The 21,132-nt window shown below is 40.6% G+C and overlaps 1 protein-coding gene across 3 annotated transcripts in view; it reads left to right on the top strand.

Moving 5' to 3' along the window:
• The first annotated feature begins 1,601 nt into the window (after window positions 1–1,601).
• Window positions 1,602–21,132, top strand: part of CAPSL (calcyphosine like) — a 47,619-nt gene continuing 28,088 nt past the window's right edge. For all 3 annotated transcript variants that reach the window (XM_069095980.1, XM_069095979.1, XM_069095981.1), the window contains exon 1: window positions 1,602–1,724. The gene's annotated coding sequence lies outside the window, so the exon portion shown is untranslated. The remainder of the gene's footprint in view (window positions 1,725–21,132) is intronic.

Genomic DNA, 21,132 nt, shown 5'->3' with positions numbered 1-21,132 from the left:
CACATGTGGCTGTATATCTATAGTATAGTATAACCTATATTTCAAATATTTCTTATAGAGAATGCACATAGTGTAACCATATCTTTAAAAGCCAACATTGAATGTTGAGAAAAGCAGTTTGTTCTGGCAATTTTGAAGTGACAGTTGAGAAAGGGATTATTATAGAGACTTCTTTATGGAGTGAAGGACAAGGTGTGCGTTTTATCTGAGATCTATGGGTAGCTATGAAGAATCTGTGGAGAAAACAGAGACGATGAAAGTGATACAAAACTTTTTCCTTGTCAGAACTATACGATATCATAAAAAGACAACTTATAAATTTGTTTTGGAAAAATTTCTAAGGGGTTGGCGAGTAAAATGTATTTTGGGAAGACTATTTCCTATGATTGCTGAAAAGGAAACAAAGAAAAGGGATTCATCTAATTTATTTTCTAAGAGATTGAATTTAACACTTGTTGTAGGGAGAAATATGAAGAAGTTTCTTAAGAGACTTTAGTCAGTATCTGAACTGAACTCAAAGATTAGGAACTATTTCCAGAAGAACTGTAATTATGTATTGTTACATCATTTTATCATCATAATCAATAACAATAATAGCATTTAAATGGCACTTTAAAGTTTGAAAAATGCTTTACGTGTTTTCTCATTTGATCTCAGCAGCTCTTTCAAGTAGGTGCAATTATTATCCCCATTTTACAGATAAGGAAACTGAGGCACAGAGAAGTTAAGGACCTCACCAAGGTCACATAGGTGCTGAGACAAGATTTGAACTTAGGTGTATAAAAAGAGTTTATAGTGACTGTGAACTTTCATACAGTCAAAATATTGGAAATAGTTATTTTTTTCTTGATTTCCTGTTGCTTTTGTTAGTAATTTGTTCGTATCCACTAATTTTAGTATTTATAGAATTATAGGGAAATAAGTAATGACTCTTGGGAAAGAAAGTTTCTCTAATGGGGGGGAGGGGTTGAGTCAAGTAATTGCTGAGATCCAAACATGTCGTATAAAGCTTGGTCTACCCCACCTCTGTACTGCAAGGCGGCTACATTGGCAAACCTTACCTTGTACAGGGCGAACAAATGGGGCTGATTATCGAGTCAGGGGACTTGAGAGTGTGAGTTGGGGGGGAAGGGCAGATTGAAAATGTAATGTTGCCACTGTACCAAGATCTTTTCAGTGTTAAGTCTCACACTGCAACGGGATATTCCCACATAAAGTCATCTGAAGAAGTCAGAAGCCGAGAAAAGAAGTCCACTGGAAGAAAGGAGTCCATTTTGCGACATGCCATTACCTGTCTACAAAAACCATACTGGGGGAGGGCAGTGGAAATAGTACTGGCCTTCTAAAACTCAAATTTCAGATTGTTTAGACAGAACAGTTTCTAGCTACCCTCTCTAAAGATGAGGCCCGGCCTTATACAGAGACTAGAATTGCCTAGACAACAGGTTTGTAAACTTCAAGCCCGAAGTGGGGGTGGAGACAGGGATTGCCTGATGGAGAATTCTTCCAATCAGTCATCAGTGTTACTTGAGGGCCTGAATCAGGGAGCTCCAACCATCCAATTGGAGCTGAGAGGGAGTGCCTGGGAGGCAGGAGGGAGTTGGGCAGGTGAGTCGGGAGGAGGTGCCAAGGGGTTGGGAAGAGGAGATGGGTTTTACCACAAGAAAGAGGCAGCGTCCATAGTTTCAGTTTGAAGCACTGTTTGCAACACGTTAACGTTTAAGGTAAATTATTTGCTTGATATGTTATGCTATTGTGATCCAGTTTTTCTCCTATCCTAAAAAAAATGATAGATGTTAACGGCACCGTCTGAAGGGGAAATATTCAAACAGTGAAAGTTTCCATCTGTATTATTGTTGCCACTGGGACGTCATCCTTATAGGTAAACAGGTGCTGGGTGCTGGGAGAGGCTCTTGCAAGCTTTGCAGAATGAACTAAGGCCAATACGGTGCCACAGAGCTAAACATTTTGTATTAAAGTGTTAAATTGCAAAGTTAAATGCCGTTCAGGCGGGGTACATCAGACTTAAGCCAGCAAGTGCACTGGACAGAGTGCTCAACCAGCTGTCGCAGGACCTTAGTTTAAATCCCTGGCTTGCTGATTACTTTCACTGTCACGTTTGACAAGTCTCTTAACCTGGCTGGACATCAACTGTCAAAGAGGTTTGGGCTGGATGTTCCTCTAGCTCTGAATCTACAATCCTATTAGGAAGACCTAAACTAAAGAGATTACTAAAGGAAAATGATGGGTAACTCTTTGTTAAACTCAAAGTAAAAGGGATTTCTGCCGTTGAAACGGAGTAGGACTAGGCAGTTCACGAGGTTCTGGAATTAATTCTTATATTGTCCTTTTTGATTCAATCAAAGAATCACAAATGAACTCTTGAGAAGTCTTCTGATCCATCCATCTTCTGTCAGGAGCGCTGGCAGACTGGAATCCATTTATTTTTAAAGGTCTCATTTTCTCTTAAGTCTAACTAGTAAAGAATATACTTTCACTTTATTATTGTGAATTGTGGTTACTGTGCCAACACATCTAACATGTTTTCTGTCGCATATTACATGTTTGTAATTGTTAAGGAAAGGGTAGGCTACTTAATAAGTGAATTGTAAACAATTGTGTAGTGGAGAGAGAGGAGAGGACAGGACAGGACAGGAGAGGACAGGCGAGGGGAGGGGAGGGGAAGGGAGGGAGGGGAGGAGAGGAAGAGAAATAGTGGATGGTGTAAGTGGGGCATTCATTTGAATGGCTCAGGTTGTGTTTTCTAAACTAGAATCTTTGAGCATCTTTCTGAGTGAGAAGCATTTTATATCAATAATCTTTTTTTTAAGTGCTACCTCCTCTTGTCAGACTTTGTAATGGAAAATGACTGAAGAAAATAAATCACTGAGATCATCATCTGGCATAATAGCAACAATAACAGTTGCTCCCATTTACATAGCACTTACCTTGTGCCACGCACTGTGCTGAACATTTTACAAACATTGTCATTATTACAAATATTCTGTGCGACACAGGAGCAAACGCAGTGTTGGTAAGAAGAGGATTGATCCTCTTTGCAAAGTGATTAGGTCACACAAGATTCACTTCAACAAGCATTTATTATGCACCTAGTATATGCCAGGTACTGTGGTAGTCACTAGGGATACAAAAACAAAAAGCTAAGCAGTCCCTGCCTTCCAGGAGGTTACACTCTACTAGGGGAAATCACATGTGTCATACAGATGGGTCAAAACAAAAGATATACAAAGGTATTAAGTGGGATTAAGAAGTATGAACCACAGAAAAAATCAGAGTGTTGGAGGTGTCACTTAAGCCTTGGAGGGAGCTAGGGATTCCAAGAAGTGGAGATGAGGAGGGAGAGCATTCCTTGAATGGGCTTTGCTTCTTATCTGCAACTGCTTTCCCTGTTTATAGCTGCCATATACACATGCTTGCAGAAAGGATGTCCCTGGTAGCCTGCATGGAAAATTGTCCCAGACTTATTTCAGGTTGACATCATGTCTTTAAGCTACTCCCTGGCTTTCCTGGCTTTCCAGTTTGGGAATATTCTGATACACATGTTCTTTATTTCCAGTGTCATCAAGTTCCAGGGCAAAAGGTCAAGTCAAACAGAACTTTTTAAAGTGTTACCAACTGAAAGACATAATTGTGGGAAACAAAATGAATGGTTCTATGATAATTGGAAATGTGAAGGAAGTAGTGGGTTAAAAAAAATTGTCTTACTGCCTTTTGTCTTAACATCACAACCATTTCTGTTTGGAGTCCTTTTCCTTAGCATTGAACCCTCCTTAAAGAGAAACAACTATCATGGTGACTGTATTTGACTGTTATATATAGCATTCAGTTCTCTGCTGACAGGAGGAAGATGTGGTATTATCTGTTCTTAGGGATCAACATTGGCTATTATAATTACTCTGTGTTTTCCTTCCTTCCTCCCTTCCTTCCTCCTTTCCTCTCTCATTTCTTCTTCTTCTTCTTCTTCTTCTTCTTCTTCTTCTTCTTCTTCTTCTTCTTCTTCTTCTTCTTCTTCTTCTTCTTCTTCTTCTTCTTCTCCTCCTCCTCCTCCTCCTCCTCCTCCTCCTCCTCTGTCTTCAACATTTTCAGAAAATTTACATTATTGTTGTCATTATGTGTTATTTTTCTGATCCTGCCTCCTTCACTAGTAAATTCATATACCTCTCCTTGTGTTTCTCTGAATTTTCCATTTCTCTTTTCTTTGTGATACTTTACTATTACATCATAGACCATAGTTTGTTAAGCTAGTAGATCTACTCTGAACATCTCCCTGGTGGTGTCACCTTCAGTTAAGGTCCCTCTGACTTCAGAGGAGGCCCTGCCAATATAAAAGATACATAGGCACTTTGGGTGATCTCTATTAAACCTTCAAGCTAGGTTTGGGTTTATTCTTGCCAACTTTGTTGGGAACTTTTTACATGTGAAGAGCTCTATTGCAACCCCAGTGATGTTTCACTTTATGTAATAAATATATTTCTGAAAAGCTGCCAGTTAACTTAGATGCCTAAAGGTTTAGAACAGGAAAGGACTTTAGAGATAATCTATTTCTTTTCTTTTTTTTTTCTTTTTGAAGGGTCAGTTGGGGTTAAGTGACTTGCCCAAAGTCACACGGCTAGTAAGTATTAAATGTCTGAGGCGGGAGATAATCTATTTCTAATACTTTATTTTGAAAGATAATGAAATAGGGGCTCAGAGAAAGTAAAACTTCATTTCTGGGTCCCACGAGTTCTTCTTGTACTGTTCACTCTTTCCATGTGGAAGGAGAGGGAATATGTCAATGCTGGATGGATTGCCTACACATTTTCTTTTCTCTTTTTATTGGAAACTGATTTCATTCAAATTCACACAGCAAATTAGCAGCATGTCTGGGTCTCAAACCCACATTTTTCTGACTTCTAGGCCAGAGTTCTTTCTGATACATCAGGATTTATGTAAGAACCAAATTTTTAAGGCACTAGGAGTACTCTGCCTGTCAGCCCCTGAAATCCATATACTACAACCATGAGTGGCATCATAGGTACTTTTGGTGCCTGGATAAGTCAGCTTCCAGGGATAGGTTAATAGGAGTGGTTGTGTGTAAGTGTTAAGTGGACTAGTTTAGAGGTGGTCCATAGTAAGTGTTAGACCAGTGGAGGATGGCAAAAGGGTGATGCTCACACTTATCATACAACCTCACTGCTAATGTTGAGTGTCATTGGCATCAAATACTGGCGTTGTGGTATTAATATTTGCCTGTTAACCCTTCTGGTTTTCTTGAGGAGTGTAAGGTTTTAGGTTAAAGGTTGAATATCTAAATGAGTATAAGGTAAGTTTCCCCAGACTAATTGTATTGATTATTAGCTATGAAAGAGCAGCCCTTAGTTCAGGCGTGCAGCTTTACCTGCACCGATGTTTGGAGAAGACTAAAGGAAGGAATTTCAACTTGGATGGCTCTAACATATCCCATGGAATGCGTTTGAAAATTTGGGTCCACATCTGCCCTGAGGAATGTCAGTTGGTTTACCTTCAATAACCATTTATTAAACATATATAATATACCAGGTGCTTTGTGGGGTCCAGGGGTTACAAAGAGAAAAATGAAAAAGGTCCTTGTTCTTGTAGGAAGTTGCATTCTACTGAAAGAGTTTACATTCAAGATAGTGAATAATTGGCAGTCCTTTGCCTACTCAAAGCAATGTAGTCACTCAAACTAGTTAATTCAGGACCAATGGATTCCCTCCCACTGAAACTTGTTTATATCAATCATCAAATATGTGCCTGCCAAATTTTTGCTTTCCTATGTGCGGTTATCTCTTTAGTTTGCTAACTTTCTGTCTCTTTAGGATCAAGATCTGGCAGATTGCCCTGGCTGGGAGCAAACTGTGTTTTCCTGGCAAATGCCTTTGGGACCCAGGCCAGAAGAGAAGAGGAACACAGTGACATAGGGAGAATTATAACTACTTAAAATAGGTTGGACCTACTGTGATCCCCAATAGACAGCCAATCTGATGAGAACTCTTTATCCCACAAGACTCTAAGCCTTTTTAAACCTGGGAATATTTTGCTATACCTTCTCCTTATTTCAAAGACAATAAGCTCCTAAGACACAAATCCAATAAAACAACTTTCTAAAGCATTATACACTAAAACTTTTAATTATGGGGGATTTCAATTGTCCTATAGAGACTGGACCTTAATGTTCTAAGGGGAATATTAATCTTACTTGAATTTTTCACATAGTCCTCTACTGAAGAAGTATCTTAAATACAGGTTAGTGAGTTCTAAATCACTTCCAGGTCTCACAAGGAATTTGTACAGCTCACCTTCTCCCCTATGAAAGGGGAGGGCATATTTCAATGCTGGATGAATGACCTGAGAGTTTTTGGTCTGAAACTATTATTTCATTGGTAAATCGGTCAATAGACATTAATTAATAGGTGCCAGGCATTGTGCAAAGTTCTGGGTGTACAAAGAAAGCAAATGCACAAATAAGATATCTACAGGGAAATAATCAATAGAGGGAAGTCACTAAAAGTAAAGAGAATCAGGAAAATCTTCTCTAGAAGGTAAAATTTTTCTTGGGATTTCAAGGAAGCCAGGAGATAGAGATGAGGGAGAGGAATGAAGCACAGCCAGAGAAAATGTCTGGAGCTGAGATGTGAAATATCATATTTGAGGAAGAGCAAGAATCACTGAGTATGTGGAAGGGAGGTAAGAAGACTAGAAAGTGGGAGGAGCAGATTGTGAAGAGTTTTTAAAGCTCCATAGAGGATTTTATGTTTGATCCTGGAGGCAACAGGGAGCCACATGGTCAGACCTCTGCTGCAGGAAACTCACTTTTACAGCTATGTGAAATATGGATTGGAGTGGAGAGAGACTTGTGGCTAGATGATCAATCAGCAGGTCATTGCTATGGTTCAGGTATGTTATTATGAGAGGCTGCACCATGGTGGTAGCATAATCAGAGGAGAAAAGAGGCTATATGTGAGAGATGTTACAAAGGCAGAAACAACAGAATTTGTCAACAGATTAGATATGGAGGCAGGGGGGAGGAGAAGAGTCAAGAATAACATGTAAGTTATGAGCCTGGGGAACTGGGAAGATGGTGGTGACCTTCACAGTAATAGGGAGATTTGGGGGTGGAGAGTTAAGAAAGAAAGATGATCGGTTTTGGACAGGTTGAATTTAAGAAGTCGCAGGGACATCCAGTAAAGATGTCCAGTAGGTGGTTGTAGATATGAGATTGGACGTCAGTAGAGAGGTTAGAGATGGATGATTTGAGAGATGATAATTGAATCCATGGTTGCTGATGAGATCACCAAGTGAAATAGTATAGATACTATAGAGGGAGAAGAGAAGATGGTCAGGACAGGGTCCTGAGGGACACCCCGAGTTAGTAAGTATGACCTGGATGAAAGTCCATGAAGGAGACTGAGAAAGAGTGATCAGATAGGAAAAAGGAGAACTCGGGAAAGTAGTGTCCTGAAAACCAAGAGAGAAGAGAGTATCAGGGAAAAGAACGTGTTTGACAGTGTCAACAACTTCAGAGAAGTCAAGCAGGATAAGAACAAACAAAAGGATATTAGATTAGACAATTAAGAGATCAATGCTGACTTTGAAGAGAACAATTCTTGTTGAATGATGAGGTCAGAAGCCATGGTGCCGAGAATTAAGAAGAAAGTGAAAAGTAAGTGAAAAGAAAGGAAGTAGAGGCACCTATTGTAGACAGACTTCTCAAGATTAGAAGAGGAGAAGGATAGGAATATAGCAGGAATAGAAGGATCAGGTGAGAGTTTTTTGAGGATGGGGGAGACATGGGCGTGTTTTCAAGCAATAGAGAAGCAGCCAATAGGGAGATACTGCAGGTAAATGAGAGTGAGGGCGATAGGGTGAACAATCTTCTGGAGAGAATGGAATGGAATGAGATCATCTGTGCATGTGGAGGGCACTTCTCCTTGCCTTGGCAAGGAGAAAGGGAAACCTCTTTGTGTGGGACAGGATGAAGGTATAGAAAGTGGCAGAGGCAGAGGACATCTGGCAGATATATGAGGTGAATATTTTTTCAGTGAATTAGAAGGTGAAATCCTCAGTTAAGGGGTGGGGAATAGGTGAGGTATGAGAGATTTGAGGAGGGATGAATAAATTTGCAAAAGTTGTGGTGAGTGAGATAGTGCAACAGGTAATGGGGTATAAAACAATTGACGTGCTACAATAAGGACCCAGTTGAAATTATTTAACATAAATTGATAATAGATTTAGTCAGCATGGTTTTGTTATTTTCTCCAGCTTTGTTGGATGGTATGTGAGGAGTGAAGACAGTAGATGGTGGGAATAATTCAGGCTGAGGCTTGTGTGTGAACTCTGTGTGTATGTATGTATGTATATAGATATGTATATATGTATATACTGTGTATAATAATACATATATATACACATCTCTATATAAAATTTTTTCAATCATTTAGTCAGCAAAATTTTGCCTTATTATTCTCCCACCTTCCAAATGAGAACTAAAGACTCCATTACAAACATGTATAATTGATCAAAACAAATGTCAACATTAGCTATTCTTTTTTAACAAATCGTATCATTTGTAACGCTTGAGTCCTTTGCTTTGCTTATCATGAGAGAGTAGCATGTTTCATCAATAGTTCTTTGGAATCATGGGCTTTTATTATGGTAATCAGAGTTCCTAATTCTTTTGAAGTTGTTTGGCTTTACTATGTTACTGTCATTTTACAAATTATTCTTTTGGTTTTGTTCATTTTACTCAGCATCAGATTATGCAAATCTTCCCAGATATCTCTGAAACTATCCCCTTTCTCATTTCTTACAATATAATAGTATCTGATCACATTTATAAACCATAACTTGTATATATACATTCCCCAACTTCTGAGTACCCTTCAGATTCCCATTCTTTGCCACCTTGGGAGAGTGATAAATATTTATGAAGATTCTTAGAGTTTTTGTTTTTTTTTGCTTAGGACTTTTTCCTCCTTTGATATACCTTCCCTCTAATTTCTCCTCCCTCTCTTTCCCTCCTGTTCCTCTGTTGAATGAAATGTACTTCTCTACCAAACTCTCTCTCTCTCTCTCTCTCTCTCTCTCTCTCTCTCTCTCTCTCTCTGTATGTATGTGTGTATGTATCTTTACTTCCTTTAACCAGTTCAAATAACAGTGAGGTTGAAATGTGAGCTGTTTTCCTTACCACCATTTCCCTGTTCATATAGTTGTATACTTGTGTACCATGTTTATGTGTGATGATTTCCCCTAATCTTCTTTCCCCTGTACTAACCTCCCCCTATTCCCTTGGCATTCTTCCCCACCTTTTTCATTCTTCTTTTGAGATCATCCAAACATAGCAGAATAATACCTAGCTCCTCTGTCTAATCCTATTCCTTTTATGATCCCTAATGATGGTAAGACACAGGGGGACACATGTACCATCTCCTTATATTAGAATGTAAGTGGTTTATCCTTGGTTAGTCAATTGTTGTTTTTTTTTGTTCATGTTTACCATTTTGTTTTTCTTTACATCTATGTTTGAGCTTCAGAGTTTCTCTTCAGTTCTAGTCTTTTCTTGAGGAATGCTTGAAAGTCCTCTGTTTCATTAAAGACCCATTTTTTTTCTCCCTGTGGGATCATACTCAGCTTTGCTGGGTAACTTACTCTTGACTGTAAATACAAATCCTTTCCCTTCTTGAATATCATATTCCAAGTGTTCAGTTTCTTTTTTTAATCAAAAATGTCCTTTTAATTTTTATTTTGCAGAAACATTTACCCTGACAGTCTTAGGAAAAATAAAGATAAATTATATGTACAGAGGGGGAAAATATTTTAGAATCATCTGCTGAAGGATCAGTTTCTTTATAGTGATTGTATGACCCTCACTATGATTCCTCAGTGCTGTAATCTTTCTTTCTGACTGATTACAACCTGGAAATTTGTTCTTTGACTTGGAAACTCTGGATTTTGGCTCTAATATTCCTAGGAGTTTTCATTTTGGAGTTTCTTTCAGGAGGCAACTGTTGCATTCTTTTTATTTTTGCTTTGCTTTCTAGTTCTAGGAGATCTGGGCAGTTTTAAGACTTCTTGAAATATGATGTCTTCGTTCTCTCTCTCCTTCTCCTTCCCTCTCCATTTTCCTCTCCCCTCCCCTCTCCTTTCATCTCAACCCTCCTCTCTCCCCTCTCCACTCTTTTCCCCCTTCCATTACCTCTCCTCTCCTTTCCTCTCCTCAGTCCTCTGTCTAATTAGATTCCTTTTATGATTCCTAATGATGGTAAGACTCAGAGGGGACACATGTATCATATCCTTATATTAGAATGTAAGTGGTTTATCCTTGTTTAGTCAATTGTCATTTTTTGTTCATGTTTTTGTTCTTTTGACCCATTTTCCAGATCAGCAGTTTTTGCTATGATATACCTTACATTTTCTTCTAGGTTTTGACTTTTGACTTTGTTTTAATATTTGTTGTTCTTTCATGGAGCAATTGGCTTCATTTGGTCCATTCTAATTTTCAGAGGAGTGTGTTAACTGGGTAAGTTTTGTAACTCTTGCTCCAAACTGCTTATTCACTTTCCAGTTCTTCCTTCTGTAGTTCTCATTTCTTTTCCAACTTTTTCCTCAAATAATCTCATTTTATTTATAAATCTTTAAAACTCTTGCTTCCTATTTTCCAGGAATTCTAGTTGAGTTTGTTCCTAAGCTGTGTTTCTCCCTGAGGCATTGTTTGTAAATGTTTTGGAATCATTATCTTCTTCTGGGTTTGTGTTTTGAGTGTTGCTGTCCCCATAACGGCTCATTATGGTGGTGTTCCTATGTTTACTTTTTCTTCCAGCTACTTCCTGACTTCAGACTTGATAATGGGGCTGGGCTCTGTGGCACTTCTCTGGAGGGAAGTTCTGTATTGATCCTCTTGCTGCTTTTTTGGATCATTTAGTATTGTGTTATTCTAGGATCTCAGGGATAGGCTGGGGACCTGTAAGCTTTCAGTGCTTCCAAAGTGGTTTGATTCAGGGCAAAGTGTGATCGCTGGTCCACTGGCCTGAGCTTTGCAAGTTCTTGACCTGAGTTTTAATCAGAGCAATAATAGAATACCAGTTGGGAGGTTGGTCTGGTTCCATAGAAAGAGAACTACGAGCTCCCCTTTGGCCTGGGATTTCTGTTCTTGGTATTGTTCTACCAATCGGCTAGATGCTAAAACTGAGAGCCTGCTCTGCTCCTGGGACTGAGCCAAAGTATTGCTTCTTAACTTCTTCCTTTGTAGATATACTACCTTGGGCCTTCTAGCCTCAGAATGCTACCTCCCTGGGCAGACCTCCTTTATCGTCTGCCCTGGATCTGTGACCCCAAACTGAGTAGTGGGCAACCAAGCTGTCAGTTGGCATTTGTCCATCTCATAGAACCCTGATATGGGTCTGGGGGTAGCTTGGTCTGGGTGTGAGATCTCCTCTTGTCCTGATGCACAGCCTCTCCCTGGGTGCTAGAATGCTTTGAGCCTAGTATGTTCCTTCTCCAACCCAGTCTTCAGTGTCTGAAAACACTGCATTTCTCTCTATGCTGATATGGGCTGGACAAATGATTCACTGTGACTTTCCCTGAATTTCCCCATCAGAATTAAGTGTGGTGTACTTTCTAAATCTATTTGGAGGAGTTATGGGTGGGAACTCAGCTTCATTGCTTCCTACTACTCTGCCATCTTCTAATAAGTAACTCTGATCAAACTTATCATCTGGGGGTGGGGGTAGGGTGGGTCACTTAGCTGTTAAATGATATGTTCAGAGTCACACTGGTAGTAGGAGTCTGGGGCAGGATTTCTTGACTCTAAGATTGGTTCTCTGCCTGATGTCCCTTGCTGCCTTTCTTTTTTTTTTTTTTTTTTAAGCAATCGGGGTTAAGTAACTTGCTCAAGGTTACACGGCCAGTTATTTCTGGGTGTGGTACTGAGTATCTATCTGAACCCAGATTTGATCCCCAGGTCATCCTGACACAGGAGCCAGTGCTCTTACTCGCTGAGCCACCTGGCCACCCCTAAGCAATTGGGGTTAAGTAACTTGCTCAAGGCTACACGGCCAGGTGTTTCTGGGTGGATGCTAAGTGTCTGAGCCCAGGATTCGATCCCCAGGTCATCCCGACACTGGAGCTGGTGCTCTTACTCACTGTACTACCTGGCCGCTCCGCCTTGCTGCCTTTCTTGAGAATAAATATTAATCAAACTGTGAAAAGAAGAGAAGTTGGAAGGGATTAAAAAATTCCTTTCTAATTTGCTGAGAGCTCTGTTACTCCTCCTGAAGTACTTCAGCTCCCTTTCTCCTCTCCTCCTTCAGGTCTGATAATCCACAGCAAAATTCAAAGAGTACTTATTAAACACTGATTATATGTAATCCCAGGTAGCTAGATGGTGCAGTGGATAAAGCATCAGATCTGGAGTCAGGAAGACTCATCTCCCTGAGTTCAAATCCAGCCTCAGAACACTTACTAGCTGTGTGACCTTGGGCAAATCACTTAACCCTGTTTGCCTCAGTTTCCTTGTCTGTAAAATGAGCTGGAGAAGGAAATGGCAAACTACTCGACTATATTTTCCAAGAAAACCCCAGATGTGGTCATGAAGACTTGGACATGACTGAAAATGACTAAACATACATGCATACATATATGCAATGCATTGTGCAGGGCACAGCGTGTATGTATGTGTGTTTATGGAGATAAGAAATAATATGATATGATAAATAAGGGAAATTTTCAAGGTGGAATTGTTCAGGTGCTGAGACACCAAACAGGGATACACTGATCCTGACTGCATGAATTCAACCCAAGCCTTCTTTCAGCCAAAGAAAAATAAGGCTTATTAAAGATCTGTCATATTGGCCATACTTTTAGGGAATCTGAACACTGGCTAGACTCTTAAGGAATCTGAGCATTTGTTTGGCTAATGCAAGCAAGTCAGATTGAATCTGAGCACTTTCATGGAAACAAGAGGGATCTTATATACAGAAAGACTGTGGGAGGGATCTAGGGTTGGCCAAGTAGTCTGGGGTAATTGGAGGAGGGCTCTAGGGAGGATTTTTTTTTTTTTTGCTTTTTGGAGGGGGAAAGTTAGGGCAATTGGGGTTAAATGACTTGCCCAAAGTCACACGGCTTGTTTTGTGTGTGTGTGTGTGTGTGTGTGTGTGTGTGTGTGTGTGTGTGTGTGTATGTGTTAAGTGTCTGAGGCCGTATTTGAACTCAGGTCCTCCAGACTCCAGGACTGGTACTCTATTCACTGTGCTACCTCACTGCCCCTCTAGGGAGGATCTTGTGGGGGTGGCCAGTAGGCTGGGGTGACTGGAGATCAGAGGCTGGGAACCAAGAGAATGGGGTTTAGATGGGCTCAAGGGTGGGAACTAGCCAGAAGTAACCTGGAGGTAACAGACAATGAAGGCCTGGGCTAGGTTAAGGGTGTGTGGAATAAAAAAGTTCAGAGTCTGAATCTGAGATCAGAAGAGGTCTGTATTCTTTCTCATGAGAAAGGACTCTGCCCCTGTCGCTCAAATGGCATTTGCCAGGGAGAAAGCAATAGGTAGAAGCAAGCCCATGGTTATATAACCTTCTAATGCAGAAACCCAACCCCCCAACTGGCCTTCACTTTCATTGGTAGGGAGGCCAGCCCACAACCTAAGCACAGAAATCTATCTAGGAAACAAAGGACATGGACGCAAAACATGTGGGTGTATAATGCAAGGCCAGGAAGGCAGTTTTATCCTTATCTGGCATATCTTGTGCTGAGGTGGCCTGGGGAGGGTCTTCATTGCTCTAAGTCCCAGATTCCCATAAGGTCAGGTGACTTCTAAAGTTAGGCCTAGTGGATGCTGAAGCCACTCGAGATTTGGTTTTTCAGAATGGGAAAACTTCACTGCAAATTATCCCTCACAAATGCAACAGAGAATAGGACCTAGCAATAATGAAAGGCCAGCTGGGGGATTATAGCCTCAAGCAAACGTCAGATTTAGTGGAAAGATTCAGAGAGTTCAAGGGGATTTCCAGATGTCATTATGGCCTGCCCTAAGAGGTAATGTGTTCCTCCTCACTAGCTGTCTTCAAGCAAAGCCAAGATGATCACGTGTTAGGGATGTGATAGAAGCAACCCTTGTTCAGGGATAGGTTGGACTAGATTTCCTGGAGGCTTCTTCCAACTCTGAGTTTCTGTAATTCTGTGACTTTGAAAGATGTAATTCTTGCCTTCTAGGAGCTTCGATCTAGTAAGTGATAAGATATTTGCACAAGAATAAATACAATACATGCCTGTGATTTTCTCCCACTAGAGGGCTTCCTAGGGAAGGACATTTTCTCTACCAAAAAAAATCAGCAACTATTCTGTCATGGAGTCACTGAGAAATTAAGTGCCCTGTCCAGGGTCAAACAGCCAGTATGTGTAAGAGACAAGACTTCACCTCAGACCTTGACCTTAAGGCTGGTTCTCTGTCCATTACACCATGCTGCCCATATTAATACAAATCAGAATGTGGTCAGTGAAGAATACAAAGTGTTATGAGATTAGATGGAGAGCTATAGGGTTGTAGGATTAGAGAAAGTTTCATAGAGGAGACAGCATTTGAATTGGGACTTGAAGGGTAGTTAGGATGTCAATAGAGGAGATGAGGGAGAAGGTATTTCAGGATCACAACAGAAGAGGTGTAAAATAGAGGATGAAATAGAATTTATCCCTTGGCAGGTCATAATCTGTGTGGGACAAGAGAAAGAGAAAGAATAAAGTGACTCCAAAGTTATGACTGTGGGTTAAGTGGAAAAATCACAGAACCTTGGAGTTGGATGGGACCCCTCAGGCCGTCGAGTCTAATCTGTACCTGTTTGGAGATTCCCTCTAGAACATTCCTGGCAAGTGGCCATCAAGCCAGGAAGGGTGAACCCGTTATTTTTTTTTTTTTTAAGCAATCGGGGTTAAGTAACTTGCTCAAGGTTACACGGCCAGTTATTTCTGGGTGTGGTGCTGAGTGTCTGAGCCCGGGATTCGATCTCCAGGTCGTCCCAACACTGGAGCCGGTACTCTTACTCGCTGAGCCACCTGGCCACCCCTGTGAACCCGTTATTTTCTGAGCCACTAAAAAGGAGCAGAAACATGAGAGTTGAAAGGAAGATTTAATAAGAACGAGCAATTATACGATGCTTTGAGATTTGTAAAACACTTTCTAATTATTATCTCATTTATCCTCACAATAATCCTGGGAGGTAGGTGCTGTTATTATCCTCATTTTACAGATGAGGAAACTGAGGCAGACAGAGGTTAAGTGAATTGACTAGGGTCACATAGCTACTAAGTGTCTGAGGCTGGATTTGAACTCAGATATTCTTGAGTCTAGGTCCTGCTTTTTTATCCACAGTACCATCTAATTACACTCTATGGCCCAGCCCAACAGACCTATCTGCTCAGTTCCTTACCCACAACAGTCCATTTTCCACCATCTTGCCTTTGTATACATTATCTCCCATGCCTAGAACGCACTCTTCCCATATGTATTTCTGTGTCTTAGACTCTGTAGTTTCCTTCAATACTTAGCTCAGGTGCCACCTCTTACACGAAGCCTTTCCTGAAGTCCCTCACTTCAGCACCAGCCCCAGCCCCAGCCCCAGTTGCCTCCTCCACACCAAAAATTATTTTGTATTTATTTACTTGGTTTAAATAGTCTATCTACAATGCTTAGTGCCTGGTACATAATAGGGACTAAATAAGTGCTAATTGATTAACTGATCATATGTATACATATTCTTTCTTACATAAGTTTCTTTAGAGTAAGGATTATTTCATTTTTTTCTCTTTTATCTCATGAGATATAGATGCTTAATATATACTTCCTGATTATTTGAAAAGAAAGTTTCTTGGGGGAAGTCACAAGGAGTTCAGATTTAGACACATTAAGTTTGAGCTGATAGTTGGATATCTAGCTAGAGTGATTCTGACAGCAATTTTATGAGATAACTTTTTGTTGAAAGTATTATCATCTCCATTTTGTAGGTGAGGAAACAGGGTTAGAGAGGGCAAGTGGCTTTCCCAATGTGGCATCATAAGCAATGATGTGGACTGATGTGGTGAGAGAGAGAGCTACCTGTGTTTCCCCGATAATAAGACACTGTCTTATTATTTTTTTTGGAAAGAAAAACACCAGAGGGCTTATTTTTAGGGGAGGGCTTATGTTGTCCTGCCTCAGCTCTCCTCCGCGGCACTGCTCTCAATGGCGCCAGCAAGCAAATCACTGGGGAAGAACAGGATGACGCGCTCACTGCTGCAGCTCTGATTGGATGCAGCTTGGAGCGCGGCGTGCGTTTCACCCGGGGGGGAGGGACGGTGCATACAGAGGGTACCGTAATGTAACGTGTAGCACAGGGGATCACCTTCACTACAGTAGCAATCTCAATAGGGCTTATTTTCGGGGGAGGGCTTATTTTAGAGGAATCTTACACAGTAAGGGGAGGGCTTATTTTCGGGATAGGTCTTATTATTGGGGAAACACGGTATGCAGTGGGAAGGATGGATCGGTAGGGAAACTAGTTATTATAAGGATTGCAATAGACCAGTCAAGAGTGAATGAATGCCACAGCTAGGGTAGCTGTGAGGGGGATGATAAGGAGAAGACAGATACAAGAGATTATTTAAATTGCTATTCCTTGAAGTATTATTCATGATAGAAAAAATGGAAAGCAACCCATGTACCCAGAGACTGAGGAATGATAGGACATCTTGTGGTCCTGTATCATGGGAAATGGAAAAAGCAGGCGTGTGCTAGAACCAGCTCCTAATGGAGAGACAGGGAAAGACAGAGATGAGAAAGAGAAAGAAGAGAGGGATAAGAGAAGAGAGAGAAAGAAGAGTGGGAGAAAAGAGAAAAAAGGAGAGAGGAGAAGAAAAGAGAAAAGGGGAGAAAGAGGAGAGAGAAAGAAGAGAGAAGAGAGAGGAGCAGGAGAGAAGAAGGAGGATGGAGTGGGAGGAAAAAGGAGGAGAGAGAGATGCTTCTGTGGAGTCTACAAATCTTTGACCTCTCATTCTTTTTCCCTGCCTTCTCACTGTCCTTGCTTATTCCCAGTCTCCCTTGTATTGTGGTTATTAACATAGGTATCTTCCTCCCAACATTAGTTCCTAAACTCCTTGAGAGTTAGGTCTTTGCTATATATTTGTGTATCTTCAGTGCCTAGCATAGTGTTATTAAAAAAAAAACAGCCAAACAAGCAAACCAAAATCTCATCAATGCTTTCTGTTTTTATATCATAGTGATTATTGAATATATTCCTCCCTCCTCCCCTACCCAGTGAGTTTGCAACAAAGATTAAAAAAGAAATCCAATTTAACAAAACCAATCAGCACACCACCTGGATCTGCTAGCCTATCCAACATACCATAGCCACAGACCTCCATCTCCTCCTCTGAAAATGTGTAACTACATTTTTCTTATTGCTTCTCTGGGTGCAACATTGGTTATTTTAAACATACATCATTCAGTCTTAAAAAAATTCTTTTAGCTTACATTGTTGTTACATAGGTTGTTTACATACATTTATATATATCATCTCTATGAATAGAGCACTGGACCTAGAATCAGGAAGATCCATGTTTAAATACTGCCTCAGGCACTTAGTAGATATGTGGCCTTGGGCAAGTCATTTAACCTCTGTCTACCTCAGTTTCCTCATTTGTAAAACGAGAATAATCAGGATAAAATGAGATGTTTGTAAAGCACTTTGCAAACTTTAGATCACTCACTATACAAATGCTAGTTATTATTTTCCTGATTCTCTTTTCTTAATATAATTTCATGTATCTTCTCTTCTTTCTCTGAATTCTTCATCCCTATTCTTTCTTATGGTGCAATAATATTCCATTACATTCATATGCTACAATTTCTCTAGCCATTCTCCAAATGCTAGACACTATTCTGCTTCAAATTCTTACAGCATGGTGTCTTACACACAGTAGGTGCTAATGCTTATGGAATGACTGTATTAAATGAAAACTTATGAAGCATTGGATTTTGGCCTAGAGAGGTTATGTGATTTGCTTAAGGTCACAAAGATAATAAGTATAATGATCGAACCCAGGTCCATTGACTCCAGAGCTAACTATTTACTTCTGTTCCATCTGGTCACTCCAGCAGTATCCAACACCTCCCTCCCTCCTTTCCCCTACCATTCACCATATAACTGAAGTCAGTTGTGCATATATGTACATAAGCACTTGCATTTATGGCAAATTGTATTTGTTTGTCTCCTCTTCACCAGAAGAATGTAGAGCAGGGCAGGCATTGTGGTTTGAAAACAGAAATCTTAAACTTAAGTCTATGGGCTGAGTTTGTGTGAAGACCTGACTGACTGAGCAATGACCCAAGTGGGCTTTGGGAGCCAAGTACAAAACTTTAATAGTTATAGTGGAATGACTTGGTGATGAATCCCATCAGAGGTCTGTACTTTCCAATACAAAGGCATGCTCTCCCATGTTTTTCCATTTCTACTTCTCAATTCCCAGGGACATTAATCCATCTTTTGTTTCCCTGTTACCTGTTAAACATGTTTCCTTCTCCTCTACTTTGAGAAGAGCCTGAAGCACTGCTTCTGACAAAGCCACTGCTAATGGTCTTGGAACATAGATAGGGACTGTTATCTTTCTTTGCATGCTCAGGACTTAGCACAGTGACTGACTCATGATATGCGTTTAATTATTTACTAGACATGATGAAAGTGAAAGACCCCAGTTATCCGTCTGAACCTAGCAGTTAAGAATCAGAAGTCTTGCCAGAAACTTGAATGTTTAAATGTTCCAGCCCAATTGCTTGAATGGCATCAGTGTAGTTCATTTAAGTGTTACCAGGGGGCGCTCAAAGACAGCTTAATCTGGACTAGGTCTAAGTTTTCCAGAATCTTTGCTGAGTTTCTTTACTTTAAGATCAACTTGATTCCTTCTTTTGGACATTGATGGACACTGCTCTGCCTATTTATTTTTAAGCATGACAAACCTCCCAGCTCCTTCAGCTCATCACTCTTGATCAGACCCTATCATTATCTGTCCCATCTAGAAATAGCAGAGAATAATTGAACATGTGCAGGCAGCTGGGTTCCAGCACTCGATCAATAATCATGCATTTATTAAGCACCTACTGTGTGCCAGAAACCATGCTAGGCGCTAAGGATACACATATGATGATTTATCTCTCCTGGCAAGGAGGTTACATTCAAACGGCTAAGACAGCATGTTCACATACAAGTATATAGAGAGTAAATAAAAAGACTGAGCAGCTTTTCCAGAGAGGTAGATGGCAGCTCCCGCGTTGTCTGGTCCCTAGTGACCAGGGCAGTGCCCCATTTCTATCCTGCCTGGCCAGGGAAATTTACAGACACCATCCCGACACACAGTGGCATTGCAACAGTAGAACAAGGGTCAATTATATTTCATTCCTTGCCCACGGATACTGGTCCACAGCTGATCCACCTGCCCCTATTTATACGTAGGTTTTTTGACATTTGGTGCAGGCCTCTACAGCCAAGGGTATTCATTGTAAGAGGCCAGAATTGCTATAGGTAACACTTTGAGGTTCCTAGAGTTTGTTTGGTGAGTTTATGAGCGTGTGTATATGTGTGTGTGTGTGTGTGTGTGTGTGAGGGATGTACTTTCTTGTGTGTGTCTTCCTCCCTTTTTGATCTGTATAGCCATCATGGAGGCATAATGGTATAAAGACTTAGGCACTGTACTTAGAGTCAGGAGGACTTGGGTTCAGATCCCCCTTTGTCGACTTAGGAGCTGTTTGATTCTGGGCAAGTTAGCCTCTTTTAATTTTAGTTTTCTCATCTGTAAACTGAGGGTGTTTATCTTGAAGGCCTCAAAGGCCCCTCCTAGCTCCATATCTACATCTGTATCTATGATCCTGTGGTTCTCCCCATTTTGGGAAAGGGAGATTTGGGGTCAGGGGAGAGAAGAGGCTTTTTGAGCACTTTTAAACAAATCCTGTCAAGTGAAGTATAAGAGTATTTATCACCCTGGCCCATATGCTAGTAACTGAATTATAGCTGAGAGTTTTGTTTTTTAGTATATTGTATTTTACTGCTAATATAGTCAGTTATATCTAGAGCTGCTTTGTGACCCAGTTGGCAATGGTATTATCACAGAAAGAGCCCTGGACTAAACATTAGGAGACTCATATTCTTAGCCCTGCCTGGTCACCTTAATAATAATAGCTAGTATTTATGTAACATCTACTATGTGCCAGACACTGTGCTAATCACTTTACAATTTTATCTGATTTGATCCTTACAACAACCCTGGGAGTAAGTACTATTATTATCATCCCCTTTGTACAGTTGAGGAAATTGAGGCAAACAGAAATAAGGACTTACCTGGGGCCACATAGCTAGCAAACGTCTGAGGTCAGATCTGAACTCAAGTCTTCCTGATTCTAGGAATCAGTGCCCTACAGCAGAGCTTCTTAAACGTTTTCCACCAGCAACTCAATTCAGCAGCATTGTTGGCATTGTGGGTATGCATAGTGCAAAGTGTGCATGCTGTGTGATCAGAACCAAGGCTGCAGTGAGCGAAGCTGCTTGGTGCAACACAGGCCAGTACTACAAGAAGTGCTTTGGATTCATTATGCATTTGCTTCTGAATTAATTTTTGGTTGTTGCATGTTCAGAAACCTTTTACTGTTGTCAAATTTTTCGAGACCCATACGGACTCATGACCCACAGTTGAAGAAGCACTGTCCTAGAGAACTGGGAATGTTAAATCTTCTAAGTCATGATGAAGACTGCATTTCGTAAGGAAGAACTCATGTATACAGGCATTTAAGGTTTGCAAAATGCTTTCCCCAATAACCCTGTGAGGTAGGGAACTGAAGTATTATTTCTTCCATTTTTACAAATGGAAGAAATGAGGTAGAAAGATCAGAACGCTGAGGTTCCAGTTGTGGTTCTGTTACAAGATCACAGATGGAGAGCTGAAAGGTGCCTTCGAGGTTGAATCCAGCCCTCTTATTTTCTTAGTTGAAGAAATTGTGGACTGCATAGGTAAAGTAATTTGCTTAAGGTCTTAAAGACAGGAAACAGAAGGATTCAAACCCAGGTCCTTTGACTCCGAATCTAGAGCCTTTTCCACTCTAC

Source organism: Petaurus breviceps, unplaced genomic scaffold, assembly GCF_028583685.1.
Source record: "Petaurus breviceps papuanus isolate PSGF00001 unplaced genomic scaffold, PetGlider_PUasm1.0 229, whole genome shotgun sequence".
In the NCBI taxonomy this organism is placed as follows: domain Eukaryota; kingdom Metazoa; phylum Chordata; class Mammalia; order Diprotodontia; family Petauridae; genus Petaurus; species Petaurus breviceps.
The sequence above is the reverse complement of the archived record's forward strand: the minus strand, read 5'-3'. Positions and strand labels throughout refer to the sequence as shown.